Here is a 23596-nt window from a genome sequence, read left to right as displayed (position 1 = left end):
CATCCTCCACAAGCAGTTTGATCAACCCATGGTGGGCTACCTGATTTGGTATGCCTTCTTTTAACTTTATGGCACACTCAATTAGGGACTGTAGCAGGAAATAAGGAATGCTCAGTTTCTGTTCTACAGGAAGATCAATCTGGTGCCTCAATTCAGTGAGCAACCGAAAGTGATACTCGTACACGATGCTATAACGACCTTCACAGGTTATATACTTCATGATTTGCAGGCTAACTTCGTTCCATGGTGGCAACAAACTTGTTCTTCGCACCCCATTTTTGTCCTCCGAGAATTCCTCCTCAGGTGGAAAGAATTCTTTCTTGGCCTGCTGGCTCAACTTCCTTTCTTCCTTATCCCATGGCAAACCCATCGGAAGGTCAGTAATTTGACTGATATATTGCGGGGTGAGCTTGAGGCTTAGACCCCTGAAGTTCACTGTGGCCAGTGTCTTGGATTTCGGCTTCAGAGCCTGCAAAAATTCTTCGGCCACTTCATCGTCGTAACCCTGCAGCTTATCACAGAAAGATATCCATTGAACCCGTGTGAAGAGCTCCACCACTTCCTGGTTTTCCCTTAACTTGGTTGAATCAGTGGGTTCTCGTCTAATAAACCCACCCGGCATGATAAAACGGTTTTCTTGACCAGAGGTGGTGATTGTGGAAGAAATTTGGTTTACTGAGACAGAGTGTAGAATGTCATGCACATAATCCACAAACTTATCCCTGAGGAACTTAACACAGTTTAATTACCCTGACATCCTGTAGAATGACAGTATAGGCACAGCAGACAACAATTTCACCATTTTTCTATGACCAGACTGTGGACGACAATTCTGCCACCTTTAATAACCAGTTGCATGAAGAGTTCAGGGTTACCTTTTTAATTGGCCACCTTTTTACGTGAGGCACCCGCTTTCCTATAGAAAACTGCGTTCCTGTAGGATGACAACGTTCCTGTAGAATGCAGCGTGCGATTTTCGGGAGAGACTGTAGTCGGTCTGCACCTTGGGTGTGCTTCTCACTCGTTCTGATGGCCAAAGGCTCGGCGTATCACACTGCAGAAGGATCAGGATAGCCGCTCGAGTTCAAAACGGTGGTTGATAAATGCATGAGTGCAATCTAGCCGATTAGATTTTGAATTCGGCGGAATTCGTGGCGCGGGGGGTGAGCTGTCCCCGCCGGACCGTTGGGTGACGTCAACCCATCATTCAACTGCGCGTTCACTTTCTGCCGCACCAATTCCCGCAGATCTGCCACCGCCTCTTCGGTTAAACTCGTTCTCTTCGACAGGATCGCTCTCACGTGCATGCTGCCCATTCTTTTTGTCATGGCCGCCACCCACACATCCAACTAGACCATTAACTGGCCGACGTGGCCGGCCAAATGGCCATACGGCCGCTCAACCCATTCACCTTTACACTTAGCAATCAATCAAAGTAACATTCATGCAGTCTGATGGAAGGAAGGGTCGAGACACTTACCTGCGCGGCTACACACGATGTTTCAGCTCTTTGGACGCTGATGAGTCGATTTACCTACTGCTGGCGAACTTACACAGGCCCGGAGGTCCATGTTCACGAGCTGTCGTCGATGGATGGGATGTTTTAGTTGCATGCGCTCACGTTTCACTGCATATGGCCAGCGCTGTGAAGAGTATACACTCTAGCGGGCTCAACTGTTACAGGACTCCCGCGGGATGTCTGGTAACAGTTCTTCCTCCTTGGGTGCATGCTGCACGACGATGGATGGCCTCCCGATCACGCTCTCGGGGCTTCTGGATGACTGAGATGGATATGGTATGAGATCTCCAGCGTTTTTTGTTTACGATTTGCTTTTTCTTGAGAACTCATCGATCTGCTTTGCTGGTGCAGGTAACTTTGTTGCATGACGACAAGGATGGTGGAACAAGATAACAGCAATGTGCAAGGGTGATAACAGTGGTTTGCATGCGTCCAAACCGATCCTTAGCCGTTAGATCTCTTCATGAAATGAATTCTAGGCCGTTCTGGGCTTCTACAGGAAGTTTCCTGTAGAAATACATAGCTTCCTGTAGAAAGGCTGCGTTTCCTGTAGAGAGTCTGCACCTTCCTGTAGAAAATCTGCATCTTCCTGTAGAAAATCTGCGTCTTCCTGTAGAAGACTCAAGCTGTAATAAAATTGCACATACCTTGGAAAAAATGAGTATTCCTGGAGGGGGTGCTGGTGAGGTGTCCTGACTGCATGATGAGGACCCTTGGCTTTGAGTTGAGAGGCTTCCTCTCCTCCATAGAACACCTGCATGCAATTTTACATAATGAATCTGCCGACCTTGTTTTTTTCTTGTGTTTTTTTCTTCTTTTTCTTTTTTCTTTTTTTTTTGAAAGATAACAGGGGCGCCTCATTGAGGTTTTCACCCTTGCCATCTGCCTTAAGCGCCTCAAAGAGGTTTTCACTCAAGGATCTTTTTCCCATCTCCCTTTTTTTTGAAAAGACAATAGGGGCGCCTCAATGAGGTTTTCACCCCTACCACCTGCCTTGGGCGCCTCAGAAAGGTTTTCACCCAAGGATCTTTATTATTTTTTTATTTTTTTATTTTTTTAGATTTTTAGATTTTTCAGGGTATGCCCAAAGCAGGGGCAGAACCCTTCTCTATGACCAACACTGCCTTCTCCATAGTCTTGATGAACTCTTGTCTTGAGAGGGGCTTCCTGTAGATCTTCAATCGATGCCCATTGACAAGCATGGGGATGGCTTCCTCATCAATGGTACGAATAAGAACAGATCCATTGTCATGACATTTTTCCACTGAATATGGCCCTAGCCATCTGGTTCTCAGCTTCCCCTTGAAATCTTTGTATCTGGAGTCATACAACAAAGCCCAATCTCCCGGCTGAAATTGCTTGTCATGGAGATGTTGGTCATGCCACACCTTTCTCTGAAGTTGAACCACTTCTGAGTGAAGGAGGGCCTGCATTCGGTGTTCATCCAGTCCATTCAGCTGCAATAACCTTTCTTGTTGTGCATGGCTGAGATCTAGGTCCAGCTGAGCTGCCATCCTCAAAGTGTTGTATTCAAACTCGATGGACAACAAAACTTTCTTCCCATAGACCAGCTCATAAGGTGTGAAGCCGATGGTGGTCTTCCAAGTGGTGTTGTAAGCCCATGTGGCTTCAACCAGGCGATCTGCCCAGTCCTTTCTACTGCTGCTCACCACCTTAGTCAAGATCCCTTCTAATGCTCTATTGGTGACTTCCACCTACCCATTTGCCTGAGGGTGATAGGGGGTGGAAGTCCTATGCTTGATCTTGTGATGAGCTAGTAGATCTTCAACCAGGTTGGATGTGAACTGGCTCCCTTGATCGGTGACCAGCTCTCTTGGGTAGCCAAACTTATAGAAGATGTTTTCTCTTAGGAACTCGGCCACCTTTTCTTCTGTTGCTGCTTTGATTGCTTTAGTCTCTGCCCACTTTGTCAAGTAGTCAGTACACACAATGATGTAAGACCTTTGCCTCGAAGGAGGGTTGATTGGGCCCACAAAGTCCATACCCCACTTCTCAAATGGCTCAAGAGTCACTTGAGGTTGGAGAGGCATCTCATCCCTTTGGGTCGGTTTCCCCATTCTTTGGCATTGGTCACACTGACTGACATATCTTCTGACATCTTGATGAAGTGTGAGCCAATAGTAGCCTGCCTGCAGGATTTTGAAAGCAGTTCTCTTTGCTGCAAGATGTCCTCCACAAGGCCCAACATGACAAGTGAGGAGGATATCAAAGACTTCCTCCTCCCTTACACAACGCCTTAAGATCTGATCGAGACCAAGCTTGAACAGATTGCCCCCAATCCAAGTAAATGAGGCACTTTTTCTGATGATTCTGCTCTTCTCTCTTGAAGATAGGTGCGGAGGGAACTGTGCTGAAACAAGGTAGTTTGCTATATCAGCAAACCATGGAGAGAGTACTGAAATAGCAAACAGATGTTCATCGGGCATCTGGTCATCCACTGTTCCATCCTCATCTGCAGACAAATCCAATCTAGATAAAAAGTCAGCAACAACATTTTCTCTACCTGGTTTGTCAACAATGGTCAAATCAAACTGCTGCAATAAAAGTAACCATCTAATAATACGAGCATTCACATCTGGTTTATTCATTAAATATCTAATTGTAGCATGGTCAGTATGTACAAATGTTTGATAGCCAGTGATATAATGTCAGAACTTGTTCAGTGCATGGACCACAGCCAAGAATTCTTTCTCGGTTACAGTGTAATTCAGCTCAGCTTTGGACAAGTTTTTGCTAACAAAGTAAATGGCATATGGAAGTTTTTGCTCAACTTGTCCTAAAGCTGCACCTATGGCTTTGTTCGAGGCATTAGTGTGGATCTGGAAAGGTAGCGCCCAGTTTGGACCTCTCAATATTGTGGCTGACACCAACTTGTCCTTCAATTCATTTAAAGCCCTCTGACAATCGTCAGTCCATTTAAACTCCACATCTTTTGCCAACAGGCCAAACAATGGCGAGGCTAGCTTGCTGAAGTCTTTAATGAATCTCTGGTAATATCCTGCTAATCCCAAGAAACTCCGGACATCCCTTACCTTTTGAGGAGGTGGAACCTTCTTGATGAGAGCAATTTTGTTAGGATCCACCTGTAACCCTTGGCAAGAAATGGTATGGCCTAGCACGGTCCCTTCAGTCATTAGGAATTCACATTTTTCAGGACTAAGGGACAAGTTCATCTCAATGCATTTGGTTAGGACTTTTCCCAGATTGTAGAATGCTTCCTGGAAGTTGGCCCCATAAGGAGTAAAGTCATCCATATAGATTTCTACTACATCATGGACCAGCTCCGAGAAGATGCTTAAGACAGCTCTCTGGAAAGTAGCAGGAGCATTGCATAGCCCAAAGGGAAGAACTCGGTAGGCAAAGGTACCCCAAGGACAAGTGAAGGTGGTCTTATCTTGGTCTTCCGGGCTGATTTGGATTTGGTTGTACCCGCTAAACCCATCCAGGAAAGAGAAGAACTTCTTTCCTGCCAGTCCATCCAACACTTGATCTATGAAAGGTAGAGGGAAATGGTCTTTCTTGGTAGCTTTGTTCAGTTCTCGGTAGTCCACACAGATTCTCCATTTCCCATTTTTCTTGGGAACCAACACCAGAGGGGACACCCATTCACTATCTGAGATGGGGTAGATGAATTCGGCATCGAACAATTTTTGCAATTCTTCCTTGACAATGTCCTTAAGGGATGGATTCATTCTCCTCTGGGGTTGCCTAACCGGTTTACAATCCTCTTTGATGTATATATGATGGGTACAGACCGAAGGATGGACTCCTTTCATTTCCTTATAGCTCCAAGCAAAAGCATCTAGGTGCCTGGCCAACAGGCTACACAGCTCCTTTTCCTGGGAAGGAGATAGGGAGGAGCTAATCTTCAATGCTCTCTCAGGGCCGAACTCCACATTCTTGACTCTGGGAGTAACAGGGTTGGTTGTACAAAGATCCACTAAGGTGCTAGCTTGGGCATCCTCCACCAATTTCTCTAAGGGTAGTGCACTGGAAGGTGGATTCTGGATCAAGGTCTCGATCAAGTCATCCTCGGTTGGGGGGTCTCTTCCAGTGGTATCTAGGGTGCACAGAGGTGCTGAGTACACCTCGTCTTCCTCTCCTTCCTCCAACCAGAGTGGTAAGTCATGCTCTAAGGAGGGTTGGGCAGGAGGGTATAGGACTAGCTGCTTGGATATAGGACCATTTTTGATGGTCATATTTCCTGCACGACAACTTATGTAAGCATCTGCAGTAGCTAACCAAGGCCTTCCCAAAATGAGAGGATATCCCGTAAGCGTTGCCTTTGGTTGCAGAACCAGGAAGTCTGCAGGGTATTCCCAAGAGTCAATAGAGACCAAGACATCCTCCACAATCCCTTCGAGAGTCACGGTGGAGCGATCTGCTAGTTGCAGTACTGTCGAGGTCTTCCTCAAGGAACCCTGAAGATTGAGTTTGAGCATGGTATCCCTGGTCATCACATTAATGGAAGCCCCCAGATCGATCAAGGTGTGAGGTATGATGGTGCCATTGATGTGGACATCTACTACAGGACTTCCAGGATCTAGGTACTTTGGGCAGATGACTTGTCCTAGCATAAGGTCAGACAGTTGTCCTATGACATTAATGGTTCAAGCATCTTTCTTCCGCCTGCCTGGGTGTTTGAAACACTTTTCCTTAACCAGCTTGTTGTATATTGGCACATCCTTGATGGCTTGGAGAAGTGGTATTTTCACACACAACTGCTTGAGCTCACCCAGAAGCTCATCCTCCTCTGGGTTGGGTTGTGTGGTGACTGTTAGTCTCTCAGGAAAGGGTGGAATAGCCTTTGGTTCACTTTCCTGTTTATCTTCCTCATCCTCTGGGGGAGGAGGTTGGCGATCTGGAAGAGTCTTTCCAGATCGAAGATTGATCTACTGGATCTCCACATCATAGGTAGGGCATGAGGTTTCCCCAGTGTATACCTGCTGGGCCTGTCTATTGTTGGGGTTCGGGTTCGGTTGAGCAGGCATTTGAGGTTGCCTTGGAGGAGCAGGAGGTAAAGGCTGAGGTTGAACTGGTGGTGGAGGCAGAATGGCAGGAGGAGTGTTGTATTGGGGCCTCCACCCCGACTGAGGTGCATTCCACTGAGGCTGTGGCTGGGCATGTGAATGATATGAATGAGAAGTAGGTTGAGTAGGGTACTGAGGTGGATAAGACCAGGGAGGAGGCATGGACCAGGAAGGATGAGCAGGGGGACCCCAGGAAGGCATAGGAGTCGATTGGTTGGGGCTGTAATAAGCTTGAGGTGCCCCTTGCAATCCCTGCTGATAAGGTCTAGATCCTTGTGGCCTCCTTTGATTGAGGTAATAGAGAGGTTCAGTGGGAGCTTCTCTCCCTTGGTACATGGCTTTAAACCCAGGTAAGGTTGGACACTGATTTGTGGGATGGTCCTCCTCACAAACGAAACACACTTCAACCGAATGCCATGGGCATTCGTTCTTAGGGTGTCTCCTTGTGCACCTAGGGCAGAAGACAGCCAAGGCTCTCTCAGCTTCTTCTTTCTTCTGCTGGATCCTAAATGTGTCCAGCTGCATGGCAATGGTCTGTCTCACCTCACTCTTGAGATCTTCTAATTGATTTGCAAGCTCATGTTTGGAGAAAGGGACACTAGTTGAGAGGAGGTTTCCTCTACCTCGTTTCCGAGCTGCCCTGGAGTGGTTTCTAAACACAGTCTTGATGTCCTCATAAGGCAGTTGGTAAATGTCCCCCCCAGCTAACATGTGAAGGGTATCTAAGAGGTCTTTAGGGACTCCTCGGAGCAGGACCAACTTGAGGGATTCAGGGTCAAGTGTGCACCTGGCCCGCTTATAGCTAAGTTGGAACCTCTCCTCGTAATCCTCTAGGGACTCATCATTTCCCATGGTCATCCGAAAGATTTCGCCCTTGGTTTCCTTGGACCTACAGTAATCCCTGTACTTGGTATTGAAAGCTTGCTGCATCTGAGCCCAAGTGGTGATACTATTCCCAGGTAAACCCATGAACCAGCGTAATGCTGCATCCTTAAGAGTTGAAGGGAAGAGTTTCAGCTTTTGCTCATCTTCAGTATAGTCATAGGTTCTACAGAGGACAGCAAACTCAAACAGGAAGGTATCAGGATCTTCAATAATCAGTCCATGGAAGTGAGGTAAGGCGGAGGGGCTAATGTTCTTCATTTTCATCTCTCCATTGGTTTCTCGGATGGGGAAGGCACCTTCTATTCTCTCATCTTCTCTTCTATTGTCAGCCATAGCTTCAGATGGAGTGGTCTCTAACTCTTCTTCTTCTATAGGATCTTTGTCTATCTCAGGATGTTCACCTATAGGTTCTTCTGGGTCACTGTCACCAAAGAAGAGAGAAGGGTGATTCAGTGATGTGGTGGGGGTGTTGGGTAGGAATTTGCCTGATTTATCTCGGTTCCTACGAGGCATGAAATGGAGAAAACTTCTTTTTGATTGCTTTTGCTTTTTTTCTTGGTACCTGCAAAACTGAAACAGATTGATCTACAACTAACTATCTTACTGAAATAAAGATGCGGAATTGAATTGAAAGCAGGAAAGAACTAGTCTACTTTGCTCAAATGAAATTGCAGAAATGGAAATGCTAGTCTACGCTTGCAGAAATGAAATGCTAATCTATGAAAGCAGGAAATGCTAATCTATGAAAGCAGGAAATGCTAATCTATGAAAGCAAGAAATGTCTATGCTACTTTTGCAGAATGGAAATGAAATAAACTACTGAGCAGAAGGTAAGAGTAAGAAAATAGAAGAATAGCAACAATCACCAATACTCTGACGCTTCCCCGGCAACGGCGCCAAAAAGATGGTGGGCTCCAGTATTGTAGCAATAATGCTACAACTCCTGGAGCTTCCTATCTCTAATTTTATCAACCCGGTAGTTCGTACAAACTTGGAAGTGATGGTGCTGTATGCACAAGTACTAGCTCTTGTCGCAGCTGCCACTTGGTCAGCTGGCACAAGTCCGCTAGGGCTCAAGCCAACTTCTATATGCTCTCAGAAGAAGCTTGCTAAATGATGGACGAAGGCTATCTCAGAGGAAATTAATCTACTTTGCAAAAATGAACTGAAAGCCAACCAAAACATGGAAACCCTAGTTAACCCTAATCTGACTAGCTTAACCTCTATGATGCAATGGTGGGAGTGCAAGTGTCTGGAAATGATGCCATTACTTCTAATGATGCGAAATGCATGAACTTAAACTACTTTTATTGAAAAGAACATGTTTTTGTATTTTTGCTTAAATGGTTGGAGTGATGATGATTTTGTTTCTTATTAGGGTTTGGTTGTGCAGAGGTGGTGCGAAAGGAAGGAAAGCTTGGGAAAGGACAGGGGGGCTAGGAGAGGTCCCAGGGGATCCTTAGCATCAGTCCACAGAAGTCTACAACGTTCGGATGCTCGGCAACCAAGTTTGCAGGCTTCTACAGGATGTCTGCAGGGGATCCTACAGGAAACTAAGGAATTCTACAGGAAATCTGCTAACTTCTACAGGATGTGCTGTAAGTGGAAGTTTTGGGTGATGGTGAAGTGATGGAACAGTATGGGTGGATAGGTAAGGTGGAGATGGAGCTTGTGATGACTCAGGGGCAGAGAAATAGGACGGAGAAAGAGTGCACGAAGTGGTTGGTGGATAGAAGGATGGGATCAATGAAAGGTCAAAAAGATGAAGCTACGTGGGCAATGGAAGAGTTGGAAGGTGAACGAGCTGAACAGAGGTCGAGTAGATGGCTTTAGGCGTGGTTAGGAAGAAGAAGAAGAAAGTAGAAGGATATGGAGCAGTGTAAATAAAAAAAATTACTTATGTCTTTCACCAAAAATGAGAATTCATTAACCAGTGCTACCTGTGCTATTAAGCCAATGAACAACGCTGTAAATCATGAAGAAAAGTAGTGCATGGAACTGTAGTGACGAAGTATGGCTCAAGAGAAAAATGCATGAAAGGATCCATGATTAAACCGACTGTGTTGCAGCTTGCATAAAAGTAGAAAAGACTGTGTTTTTTTTTTTGGTGGTTGGTAAGACTGCACCCCAATCCCTAAACAGAGATGGCAGTGTAGGCACTAACAACCTTTTTCTTGGAGCTGCAGTGAATTACAAACCTCCTATCCTAGTCTAAGCAACTGAAAGTAATTTGACCCTAAGCTAATCCTACTCAATCTTGTTAAAGAAATCAAATCAGCAAACTGTATTCTTTGAAATGCATATCAAAACAAGGAAACACAATGCTGGAAAGAAAGGTAAATAACACTACAAGAAGAGGAGATCTATTGCTCTCAGGTTGGGCCCTAACCTGAGAGCTATAGCTCCCTTAAAAGCTCAGAATTAGATCCAAATCTGCTTGCCTTTATTCATAATCAAAAGTCTAATGTCATGCCAAAACTGGCTTACAAAACAAATAAACACCGAGCTGTAACTCGTGCTCAGAGATTACAATAGTAATTCAGAAGGTCAAAAAGCTTCTAACAAAGGCTACGACCTTCATATTTATACACAATGAAGATCAAGCTGGCTTCCTCCATTTGTGGAGCTTGGCTGTCCAACTTGAAGTCAAAACTGCTGTAAACTGCTGATCCTGTAGAACGTGTTGGCTGCCTTTAAGCTCGGTGGGGAGAGTTGTTGGAGCTCGGAGTTAAGGTGAAAATCACGAGGAAGGTCATCAAGACTGTGGACAACCTCCCTATGAATCCGCAATGTCACCTTTGTTGTCTCCTTGTCTCCATTTACGTGGTCTTTTGCTCTCTTTAATGCCACAAACCTGAAATCATCATGTATTAGTCACATAGATATAATGCCTGCCCTTCTTCCTACAAACAACACGAATATACTAAGAAATGAATGCATAAGTGGTAAAAGATGAATGGTTGAGCAAGGTAAGTAGGCCAATATGAGCCCAAATTGTACCAAAAATTGGGGCTCATCATCACCCCCCAGCTAAAATATTTGCTCATCCTTGAGCAACCTTGCTCCAGCTCCTTGTCCTTGGCCGAGAACTAGGGCCCGGAGCATGCTTTTCCTTTCCTGTTCTTGGTGGCCCTGCCTCTTCTGCCCCTGGCGGTGACGAGGGTGGCGCTGCCTCCCCCTTTCCTGTTTCCTTGAGCCGGGCTTCGGAAGCCGATTGGCCTATCCTTCGTGTCCAGGAAGTTATTTTTGGGCTTCCCCTCTCGGGGGTGGCCGATGTTTTAGAGGGGGATCTTTCACTGGGTGAAGTAGGGACACCCCCTAAAATGGTTTGGCTGCTGGGTGGAGGCTGCGGCTTGCCCGTGTTTATTCTTTTACTTCTCCTGGCTTCAAAAGGTAGAGGGATCTTCCTCTCTCTCTTCTCTTTCGGCTTTGGAGGTGTACTGAGGGCGGCTAGCGCAGCTGCTGCCTCCTTTTCGAGAATGCCAGCCTTCTCTTTCTTGCGTTTTGCTTTCTCAGGGCTCCCTGTAGAGGGCCCCTTCTTTTCTGATTTCGGGCTTCCTATAGAAGACCCTGCTTTACCCACTTCTGGGCCTCCGGTAAAAGATCCTTCCTTTACCAATTTTGGGCTTCCTATAGAAGGCCCTGTTTTAGCCACTCTCGGGCTTCCTGTAGAAGCCCCTGTTTTAATGATCTTCGGGCTTCCTGTAGAAGCCCCTTTTGCCAATTTCGGGCTTCCTGTAGAAGCCCCTGTCTCTGTTTTCGAGCTTCCTGTAGAAGCCTGTTTCTGCTTTCCTGTAGACACGGGTGTCACCTCCTTTGCTTGCTTTGCTGCATGGGTTTTGCTTTTTGGTTTGGTTGCAGGTGCTGATGAGGTACTTGGGCTGACGTGGACCACCTCAGCTTTGTCCGTTCTGCTCTTCAACCTCTTTTCTCTTGCTGACAAGATGGGTGTGTCCTCTTCTTTGTCGTCCTTTTTCTCATGCTTCTTCTTTTGTTCTTTCCTCTGCATTGTGGTCGGGGTCTTCTGGCCTGTTTCTCTCTTTCCCTCGGCCACTGATCCTTTTTCCTCACTGCTGGAGGAACCCGTTTCTTCAATCAACATTTTTATGTCTCCATCTCTTGTCAAATTCCTGAATGATTCCCATGAGAGGGGAACCTTATATGAATGAAGCGCATCCTCCACAAGCAGTTTGATCAACCCATGGTGGGCTACCTGATCTGGTATGCCTTCTTTTAACTTTGTGGCACACTCAATTAGGGACTGTAGCAGGAAATAAGGAATGCTCAGTTTCTGTTCTACAGGAAGATCAATCCGGTGCCTCAATTCAGTGAGCAACCGAAAGTGATACCCGTACACGATGCTATAACGACCTTCACAGGTTATATACTTCATGATTTGCAGGCTAACTTCGTTCCATGGTGGCAACAAACTTGTTCTTCGCACCCCATTTTTGTCCTCCGAGAATTCCTCCTCAGGTGGAAAGAATTCTTTCTTGGCCTGCTGGCTCAACTTCCTTTCTTCCTTATCCCATGGCAAACCCATCGGAAGGTCAGTAATTTGACTGATATATTGCGGGGTGAGCTTGAGGCTTAGACCCCTGAAGTTCACTGTGGCCAGTGTCTTGGATTTCAGCTTCAGAGCCTGCAAAAATTCTTCGGCCACTTCATCGTCGTAACGCTGCAGCTTATCACAGAAAGATATCCATTGAACCCGTGTGAAGAGCTCCACCACTTCCTGGTTTTCCCTTAACTTGGTTGAATCAGTGGGTTCTCGTCTAATAAACCCACCCGGCATGATAAAACAATTTTCTTGACCAGAGGTGGTGATTGTGGAAGAAATTTGGTTTACTGAGACAGAGTGTAGAATGTCATGCACATAATCCACAAACTTATCCCTGAGGAACTTAACACAGTTTAATTACCCTGACATCCTGTAGAATGACAGTATAGGCACAGCAGACAACAATTTCACCATTTTTCTATGACCAGACTGTGGACGACAATTCTGCCACCTTTAATAACCAGTTGCATGAAGAGTTCAGGGTTACCTTTTTAATTGGCCACCTTTTTACGTGAGGCACCCGCTTTCCTATAGAAAACTGCGTTCCTGTAGGATGACAACGTTCCTGTAGAATGCAGCGCGCGATTTTCGGGAGAGACTGTAGTCGGTCTACGCCTTGGGTGTGCTTCTCAATCGTTCTGATGGCCAAAGGCTCGGCGTATCACACTGCAGAAGGATCAGGATAGCCGCTCGATTTCAAAACGGTGGTTGATAAATGCATGAGTGCAATCTAGCCGATTAGATTTTGAATTCGGCGGAATTCGTGGCGCGGGGGGTGAGCTGTCCCCGCCGGACCGTTGGGTGACGTCAACCCATCACTCAACTGCGCGTTCACTTGCTGCCGCACCAATTCCCGCAGATCTGCCGCCGCCTCTTCGGTTAAACTCGTTCTCTTCGACAGGATCGCTCTCACGTGCATGTTGCCCATTCTTTTTGTCATGGCCGCCACCCACACATCCAACTAGACCATTAACTGGCCGACGTGGCCGGCCAAATGGCCATACGGCCGCTCAACCCATTCACCTTTACACTTAGCAATCAATCAAAGTAACATTCATGCATTCTGATGGAAGGAAGGGTCGAGACACTTACCTGCGCGACTACACACGATGTTTCAGCTCTTTGGACGCTGATGAGTCGATTTACCTGCTGCTGGCGAACTTACACAGGCCCGGAGGTCCATGTTCACGAGCTGCCGTCGATGGATGGGATGTTTTAGTTGCATGCGCTCACGTTTCACTGCATATGGCCAGCGCTGTGAAGAGTATACACTCTAGCGGGCTCAACTGTTGCAGGACTCCCGCGGGATGTCTGGTAACAGTTCTTCCTCCTTGGGTGCATGCTGCACGACGATGGATGGCCTCCCGATCACGCTCTCGGGGCTTCTAGATGACTGAGATGGATATGGTATGAGATCTCCAGTGTTTTTTGTTTACGATTTGCTTTTTCTTGAGAACTCATCGATTTGCTTTGCTAGTGCAGGTAACTTTGTTGCATGAGGACAAGGATGGTGGAACAAGATAACAGCGATGTGCAAGGGTGATAACAGTGGTTTGCATGCGTCCAAACCGATCCTTAGCCGTTAGATCTCTTCATGAAATGAATTCTGGGCCGTTCTGGGCTTCTACAGGAACTTTCCTGTAGAAATACATAGCTTCCTGTAGAAAGGCTGCGTTTCCTGTAGAGAGTCTGCACCTTCCTGTAGAAAATCTGCATCTTCCTATAGAAAATCTGCGTCTTCCTGTAGAAGACTCAAGCTGTAATAAAATTGCACATACCTTGGAAAAAATGAGTATTCCTGGAGGGGGTGCTGGTGAGGTGTCTTGACTGCATGATGAGGACCCTTGGCTTTGAGTTGAGAGGCTTCCTCTCCTCCATAGAACCCCTGCATGCAATTTTACATAATGAATCTGCCGACCTTGTTTTTTTCTTGTGTTTTTTTTCTTCTTTTTCTTTTTTCTTTTTTTTTTGAAAGATAACAGGGGTGCCTCATTGAGGTTTTCACCCTTGCCATCTGCCTTAAGCGCCTCAAAGAGGTTTTCACTCAAGGATCTTTTTCCCATCTCCCTTTTTTTTGAAAAGACAATAGGGGCGCCTCAATGAGGTTTTCACCCCTACCACCTGCCTTGGGCGCCTCAGAAAGGTTTTCACCCAAGGATCTTTATTATTTTTTTATTTTTTATTTTTTTTATTTTTTTATTTTTTTAGATTTTTCAGGGTATGCCCAAAGCAGGGGCAGAACCCTTCTCTATGACCAACACTGCCTTCTCCATAGTCTTGATGAACTCTTGTCTTGAGAGGGGCTTCCTGTAGATCTTCAATCGATGCCCATTGACAAGCATGGGGATGGCTTCCTCATCAATGGTCCGAATAAGAACAGATCCATTGTCATGACATTTTTCCACTGAATATGGCCCTAGCCATCTGGTTCTCAGCTTCCCCTTGAAATCTTTGTATCTGGAGTCATACAACAAAGCCCAATCTCCCGGCTGAAATTGCTTGTCATGGAGATGTTGGTCATGCCACACCTTTCTCTGAAGTTGAACCACTTCTGAGTGAAGGAGGGCCTGCATTCGGTGTTCATCCAGTCCATTCAGCTGCAATAACCTTTCTTGTTGTGCATGGCTGAGATCTAGGTCTAGCTGAGCTGCCATCCTCAAAGTGTTGTATTCAAACTCAATGGACAACAAAGCTTTCTTCCCATAGACCAACTCATAAGGTGTGAAGCCGGTGGTGGTCTTCCAAGTGGTGTTGTAAGCCCATGTGGCTTCAACCAGGCGATCTGCCCAGTCCTTTCTACTGCTGCTCACCACCTTAGTCAAGATCCCTTCTAATGCTCTATTGGTGACTTCCACCTACCCATTTGCCTGAGGGTGATAGGGGGTGGAAGTCCTATGCTTGATCTTGTGATGAGCTAGTAGATCTTCAACCAGGTTGGATGTGAACTGGCTCCCTTGATCGGTGACCAGCTCTCTTGGGTAGCCAAACTTATAGAAGATGTTTTCTCTTAGGAACTCGGCCACCTTTTCTTCTGTTGCTGCTTTGATTGCTTTAGTCTCTGCCCACTTTGTCAAGTAGTCAGTACACACAATGATGTAAGACCTTTGCCTCGAAGGAGGGTTGATTGGGCCCACAAAGTCCATACCCCACTTCTCAAATGGCTGAAGAGTCACTTGAGGTTGGAGAGGCATCTCATCCCTTTGGGTCGGTTTCCCCATTCTTTGGCATTGGTCACACTGACTGACATATCTTCTGACATCTTGATGAAGTGTGGGCCAATAGTAGCCTGCCTGCAGGATTTTGAAAGCAGTTCTCTTTGCTGCAAAATGTCCTCCAAAAGGCCCATCATGACAAGTGAGGAGGATATCAAAGACTTCCTCCTCCCTTACACAACGCCTTAAGATCTGATCGAGGCCAAGCTTGAACAGATTGCTCCCGATCCAAGTAAATGAGGCACTTTTTCTGATGATTCTGCTCTTCTCTCTTGAAGATAGGTGCGGAGGGAACTGTGCTGAAACAAGGTAGTTTGCTATATCAGCAAACCATGGAGAGAGTACTGAAATAGCAAACAGATGTTCATCGGGCATCTGGTCATCCACTGTTCCATCCTCATCTGCAGACAAATCCAATCTAGATAAAAAGTCAGCAACAACATTTTCTCTACCTGGTTTGTCAACAATGGTCAAATCAAACTGCTGCAATAAAAGTAACCATCTAATAATACGAGCATTCACATCTGGTTTATTCATTAAATATCTAATTGTAGCATGGTCAGTATGTACAAATGTTTGATAGCCAGTGATATAATGTCGGAACTTGTTCAATGCATGGACCACAACCAAGAATTCTTTCTCGGTTACAGTGTAATTCAGCTCAGCTTTGGACAAGTTTTTGCTAACAAAGTAAATGGCATATGGAAGTTTTTGCTCAACTTGTCCTAAAGCTGCACCTATGGCTTTGTTCGAGGCATCAGTGTGGATGTGGAAAGGTAGGGCCCAGTTTGGACCTCTCAATATTGTGGCTGACACCAACTTGTCCTTCAATTCATTTAAAGCCCTCTGACAATCGTCAGTCCATTTAAACTCCACATCTTTTGCCAACAGGCCAAACAATGGCGAGGCTAGCTTGCTGAAGTCTTTAATGAATCTCTGGTAATATCCTGCTAATCCCAAGAAACTCCGGACATCCCTTACCTTTTGAGGAGGTGGAACCTTCTTGATGAGAGCAATTTTGTTAGGATCCACCTGTAACCCTTGGCAAGAAATGGTATGGCCTAGCACGGTCCATTCAGTCATTAGGAATTCACATTTTTCAGGACTAAGGGACAAGTTCATCTCAATGCATTTGGTTAGGACTTTTCCCAGATTGTACAATGCTTCCTAGAAGTTGGCCCCATAAGGAGTAAAGTCATCCATATAGATTTCTACTACATCATGGACCAGCTCCGAGAAGATGCTTAAGACAGCTCTCTGGAAAGTAGCAGGAGCATTGCATAGCCCAAAGGGAAGAACTCGGTAGGCAAAGGTACCCCAAGGACAAGTGAAGGTGGTATTATCTTGGTCTTCCGGGCTGATTTGGATTTGGTTGTACCCGCTAAACCCATCCAGGAAAGAGAAGAACTTCTTTCCTGCCAGTCCATCCAACACTTGATCTATGAAAGGTAGAGGGAAATGGTCTTTCTTGGTAGCTTTGTTCAGTTCTCGGTAGTCCACACAGATTCTCCATTTCCCATTTTTCTTGGGAACCAACACCAGAGGGGACACCCATTCACTATCTGAGATGGGGTAGATGAATTCGGCATCGAACAATTTTTGCAATTCTTCCTTGACAATGTCCTTAAGGGATGGATTCATTCTCCTCTGGGGTTGCCTAACCGGTTTACAATCCTCTTTGATGTATATATGATGGGTACAGACCGAAGGATGGACTCCTTTCATTTCCTTATAGCTCCAAGCAAAAGCATCTAGGTGCCTGGCCAACAGGCTACACAGCTCCTTTTCCTGGGAAGGAGATAGGGAGGAGCTAATCTTCAATGCTCTCTCAGGGCCGAACTCCACATTCTTGAATCTGGGAGTAACAGGGTTGGTTGTACAAAGATCCACTAAGGTGCTAGCTTGGGCATCCTCCACCAATTTCTCTAAGGGTAGTGCACTGGAAGGTGGATTCTGGATCAAGGTCTCGATCAAGTCATCCTCGGTTGGGGGGTCTCTTCTAGTGGTATCTAGGGTGCACAGAGGTGCTGAGTACACCGCGTCTTCCTCTCCTTCCTCCAACCAGAGTGGTAAGTCATGCTCTAAGGAGGGTTGGGCAGGAGGGTATAGGACTAGCTGCTTGGACATAGGACCATTTTTGATGGTCATATTTCCTGCACGACAACTTATGTAAGCATCTGCAGTAGCTAACCAAGGCCTTCCCAAAATGAGAGGATATCCCGTAAGCTTTGCCTTTGGTTGCAGAACCAGGAAGTCTGCAGGGTATTCCCAAGAGTCAATAGAGACCAAGACATCCTCCACAATCCCTTCGAGAGTCACGGTGGAGCGATCTGCTAGTTGCAGTACTGTCGAGGTCTTCCTCAAGGAACCCTGAAGATTGAGTTTGAGCATGGTATCCCTGGTCATCACATTAATGGCAGCCCCCAGATCGATCAAGGTGTGAGGTATGATGGTGCCATTGATGTGGACATCTACTACAGGACTTCCAGGATCTAGGTACTTTGGGCAGATGACTTGTCCTAGCATAAGGTCAGACAGTTGTCCTATGACATTAATGGTTCAAGCATCTTTCTTCCGCCTGCCTGGGTGTTTGAAACACTTTTCCTTAACCAGCTTGTTGTATATTGGCACATCCTTGATGGCTTGGAGAAGTGGTATTTTCACACACAACTGCTTGAGCTCACCCAGAAGCTCATCCTCCTCTGGGTTGGGTTGTGTGGTGACTGTTAGTCTCTCAAGAAAGGGTGGAATAGCCTTTGGTTCACTTTCCTGTTTATCTTCCTCATCCTCTGGGGGAGGAGGTTGGCGATCTGGAAGAGTCTTTCCAGATCGAAGATTGATCTCATGGATCTCCACAGCATAGGTAGGGCATGAGGTTTCCCCAGTGTATACCTGCTGGGCCTGTCTATTATTGGGGTTCGGGTTCGGTTGAGCAGGCATTTGAGGTTGCCTTGGAGGAGCAGGAGGTAAAGGCTGAGGTTAAACTGGTGGTGGAGGCAGAATGGCAGGAGGAGTGTTGTATTGGGGCCTCCACCCCAACTGAGGTGCATTCCACTGAGGCTGTGGCTGGGCATGTGAATGATATGAATGAGAAGTAGGTTGAGTAGGGTACTGAGGTGGATAAGACCAGGGAGGAGGCATGGACCAGGAAGGATGAGCAGTGGGACCCCAGGAAGGCATAGGAGTCGATTGGTTGGGGCTGTAATAAGCTTGAGGTGCCCCTTGCAATCCCTGCTGATAAGGTCTAGATCCTTGTGGCCTCCTTTGGTTGAGGTAATAGAGAGGTTCAGTGGGAGCTTCTCTCCCTTGGTACATGGCTTTAAACCCAGGTAAGGTTGGACACTGATTTGTGGGATGGTCCTCCTCACAAACGAAACACACTTCAACCGAATGCAATGGGCATTCGTTCTTAGGGTGTCTCCTTGTGCACCTAGGGCAGAAGACAGCCAAGGCTCTCTCAGCTTCTTCTTTCTTCTGCTGGATCCTAAATGTGTCCAGCTGCATGGCAATGGTCTGTCTCACCTCACTCTTGAGATCTTCTAATTGATTTGCAAGCTCATGTTTGGAGAAAGGGACACTAGTTGAGAGGAGGTTTCCTCTACCTCGTTTCTGAGCTGCCCTGGAGTGGTTTCTAAACACAGTCTTGATGTCCTCATAAGGCAGTTGGTAAATGTCCCCCCCAGCTAACATGTGAAGGGTATCTAAAAGGTCTTTAGGGACTCCTCGGAGCAGGACCAACTTGAGGGATTCAGGGTCAAGTGTGCACCTGGCCCGCTTATAGCTAAGTTGGAACCTCTCCTCGTAATCCTCTAGGGACTCATCATTTCCCATGGTCATCCGAAAGATTTCGCCCTTGGTTTCCTTGGACCTACAGTAATCCCTGTACTTGGTATTGAAAGCTTGCTGCATCTGAGCCCAAGTGGTGATACTATTCCCAGGTAAACCCATGAACCAGCGTAATGCTGCATCCTTAAGAGTTGAAGGGAAGAGTTTCAGCTTTTGCTCATCTTCAGTATAGTCATAGGTTCTACAGAGGATAGCAAACTCAAATAGGAAGGTATCAGGATCTTCAATAGTCAGTCCATGGAAGTGAGGTAAGGCGGAGGGGCTAATGTTCTTCATTTTCATCTCTCCATTGGTCTCTTGGATGGGGAAGGCACCTTCTATTCTCTCATCTTCTCTTCTATTGTCAGCCATAGCTTCAGATGGAGTGGTCTCTAACTCTTCTTCTTCTATAGGATCTTTGTCTATCTCAGGATGTTCACCTATAGGTTCTTCTGGGTCACTGTCACCAAAGAAGAGAGAAGGGTGATTCAGTGATGTGGTGGGGGTGTTGGGTAGGAATTTGCCTGATTTATCTCGGTTCCTACGAGGCATGAAATGGAGAAAACTTCTTTTTGATTGCTTTTGTTTTTTTCTTGGTACCTGCAAAACTGAAACAGATTGATCTACGACTAACTATCTTACTGAAATAAAGATGCAGAATTGAATTGAAAGCAGGAAAGAACTAGTCTACTTTTCTCAAATGAAATTGCAGAAATGGAAATGCTAGTCTACGCTTGCAGAAATGAAATGCTAATCTATGAAAGCAGGAAATGCTAATCTATGAAAGCAGGAAATGCTAATCTATGAAAGCAGGAAATGTCTATGCTACTTTTGCAGAATGGAAATGAAATAAACTACTGAGCAGAAGGTAAGAGTAAGAAAATAGAAGAATAGCAACAATCACCAATACTCTGACGCTTCCCCGGCAACGGCGCCAAAAAGATGGTGGGCTCCAGTATTGTAGCAATAATGCTACAACTCCTAGAGCTTCCTATCTCTAATTTTATCAACCCGGTAGTTCGTACAAACTTGGAAGTGACGGTGCTGTATGCACAAGTACTAGCTCTTGTCGCAGCTGCCACTTGGTCAGCTGGCACAAGTCCGCTAGGGCTCAAGCCAACTTCTATATGCTCTCAGAAGAAGCTTGCTAAATGATGGACGAAGGCTATCTCAGAGGAAATTAATCTACTTTGCAAAAATGAACTGAAAGCCAACCAAAACATGGAAACCCTAGTTAACCCTAATCTGACTAGCTTAACCTCTATGATGCAATGGTGGGAGTGCAAGTGTCTGGAAATGATGCCATTACTTATAATGATGCGAAATGCATGAACTTAAACTACTTTTATTGAAAAGAACATGTTTTTTTATTTTTGCTTAAATGGTTGGAGTGATGATGATTTTGTTTCTTATTAGGGTTTGGTTGTGCAGAGGTGGTGCGAAAGGAAGGAAAGCTTGGGAAAGGACAGGGGGGCTAGGAGAGGTCCCAGGGGATCCTTAGCATCAGTCCACAGAAGTCTACAACGTTCGGATGCTCGGCAACCAAGTTTGCAGGCTTCTACAGGATGTCTGCAGGGGATCCTACAGGAAACTAAGGAATTCTACAGGAAATCTGCTAACTTCTACAGGATGTGCTGTAAGTGGAAGTTTTGGGTGATGGTGAAGTGATGGAACAGTATGGGTGGATAGGTAAGGTGGAGATGGAGCTTGTGATGACTCAGGGGCAGAGAAATAGGACGGAGAAAGAGTGCACGAAGTGGTTGGTGGATAGAAGGATGGGATCAACGAAAGGTCAAAAAGATGAAGCTACGTGGGCAATGGAAGAGTTGGAAGGTGAATGAGCTGAACAGAGGTCGAGTAGATGGCTTTAGGCATGGTTAGGAAGAAGAAGAAGAAGAAAGTAGAAGGATATGGAGCAGTGTAAATAAAACAAATTACTTATGTCTTGCACCAAAAACGAGAATTCATTAACCAGTGCTACCTGTGCTATTAAACCAATGAACAACGCTGTAAATCATGAAGAAAAGTAGTGCATGGAACTGTAGTGACGAAGTATGGCTCAAGAGAAAAATGCATGAAAGGATCCATGATTAAACCGACTGTGTTGCAGCTTGCATAAAAGTAGAAAAGACTGCGTTTTTTTTTTGGTGGTTGGTAAGACTGCACCCCAATCCCTAAACAGAGATGGCAGTGTAGGCACTAACAACCTTTTTCTTGGAGCTCCAGTGAATTACAAACCTCCTATCCTAGTCTAAGAAACTGAAAGTAATTTGACCCTAAGCTAATCCTACTCAATCTTGTTAAAGAAATCAAATCAGCAAACTGTATTCTTTGAAATGCATATCAAAACAAGGAAACACAATGCTGGAAAGAAAGGTAAATAACACTACAAGAAGAGGAGATCTATTGCTCTCAGGTTGGGCCCTAACCTGAGAGCTATAGCTCCCTTAAAAGCTCAGAATTAGATCCAAATCTGCTTGCCTTTATTCATAATCAAAAGTCTAATGTCATGCCAAAACTGGCTTACAAAACAAACAAACACCGAGCTGTAACTCGTGCTCAGAGATTACAATAGTAATTCAGAAGGTCAAAAAGCTTCTAACAAAGGCTACGACCTTCATATTTATACACAATGAAGATCAAGCTGGCTTCCTCCATTCGTGGAGCTTGGCTGTCCAACTGGAAGTCAAAACTGCTGTAAACTGCTGATCCTGTAGAACGTGTTGGTTGCCTTTAAGCTCGGTGGGGAGAGCTGCTGGAGCTCGGAGTTAAGGTGAAAATCACGAGGAAGGTCATCAAGACTGTGGACAACCTCCCTATGAAACCGCAATGTCACCTTTGTTGTCTCCTTGTCTCCATTTACGTGGTCTTTTGCTCTCTTTAATGCCACAAACCTGAAATCATCATGTATTAGTCACATAGATATAATGCCTGCCCTTCTTCTTACAAACAACACGAATATACTAAGAAATGAATTCATAAGTGGTAAAATATGAATGGTTGAGCAAGGTAAGTAGGCCAATATGAGCCCAAATTGTACCAAAAATTGGGGCTCATCAGCGTGTACCACTGGTCCCAGACCAGTCCTCTACTGACCCGAAGTCAGTGTCATAGTGGGTACCACTCTCACTGGTCCCAAACCAGTATCATTGATCCCAGATCAATGAAGGTCATCCTAGCATAGGGAGTACGGTAGATACAACGATGCATCCATCGATACTACTATGGTCCCTATCCTCATTTCCCTACTTATTGATCAGATGAGAGGTACTTCCCATGAGTCTCAGACCACATGGATAGGATGCCTCGACAGGAGAACTAATCATCCTATCCATAGGAGATCAAATCATCCTGTCCCACAAGAGAGCGAATCATCTTGTCCACAGGAGAGTGAATCATCTTGTCCATAGGAGAGCAAATCATCCTGTCCCACAAGAGAGAAAATCATCTTGTGCACAGGAGAGTGAGTCATCCTATCCACATTCGCCATGGAGAAGACATCATCCAGGCCCACAAGAGAACTAATCATCTTATTCCATAGTCACCACGAGCTGTCACAGGGGAAGGTTGAACCTTTTACCCTATACCAAGTGCACCAACAGGGGGTGGTGAGTCACCCTGTGGTCATGTGTTGCTCCAAGAAGTACCCCGTGCCCCCCCCTAGAGCTCCCAGAGCTTAGTATATCTACTTGATCCTCATCGGAGGGTCTCTGAATGACACCAAGTCGTTCTCGAAAAGTCATGAGTTTGACCTTTCCTAGGGGCTTTGTCAAAATGTCGGTGACCTGTTCATCTTTACCGATATGTTGGAGCCTTATTGCTTCTCGCTGCACCATATCTCGAATATAGTGGTACCTGATATCGATATGCTTGGAGCGATCATTAAATACGAGATTTTCCAATAAACGGATCCCACTTTGGTTGTAACATAGGATCATGGTGGTATCCAATGTAAATCCAAACATCTCACTGAAGAGCTTTTGCAATGAGACTTGCTCACAAGAGGCCATGCTAGTAGCAATATACTCTATTTCGGAGGTGCTCAAAGCCACCAACTTTTGCTTCCTTCTCATCCAGGATATCGAAGTAGATCCCAAGGAGAAAAAGCACCCGAAAGTGCTCTTACCGTCCACCACACTGCCTGCCCAATCAGCATCAGTGTATCCAAGTTGTCTCACATCTCCAGTAGTGTATCTTAACCCATATGTAATTGTGCCACGAAGATATCTTAACAGATTCTTGGAACCAATCCAATGTATGTGGTGAGGTTCAACCATATGTTGACTCAATGTGTTGACTGTAAAGCATATATCTGGATGGGAGTTCACTAAGAACATTAATGCTCCGATGAGTTGATGACACTCAGTTGCATTTTGTAAAACAGGTCCAGCAGCACTACCACTTAACTTCTTGAAGTCAAGCTCCAATGGGGTAGTTATGGGCTTGCAGTCCACCATACCGAATCTTTTCAATATCTTCACCACATATTTTCCTTGATATTGGAAAATTTCGCCTGGCTTCTGCCAAACTTCAAGTCCTAGGA

This window comes from Pinus tabuliformis, chromosome 8, assembly GCF_031772625.1.
Source record: "Pinus tabuliformis cultivar Carrire ecotype Pingquan chromosome 8, CPIR1, whole genome shotgun sequence".
Classification (NCBI taxonomy): domain Eukaryota; kingdom Viridiplantae; phylum Streptophyta; class Pinopsida; order Pinales; family Pinaceae; genus Pinus; species Pinus tabuliformis.
The sequence above is the reverse complement of the archived record's forward strand: the minus strand, read 5'-3'. Positions refer to the sequence as shown.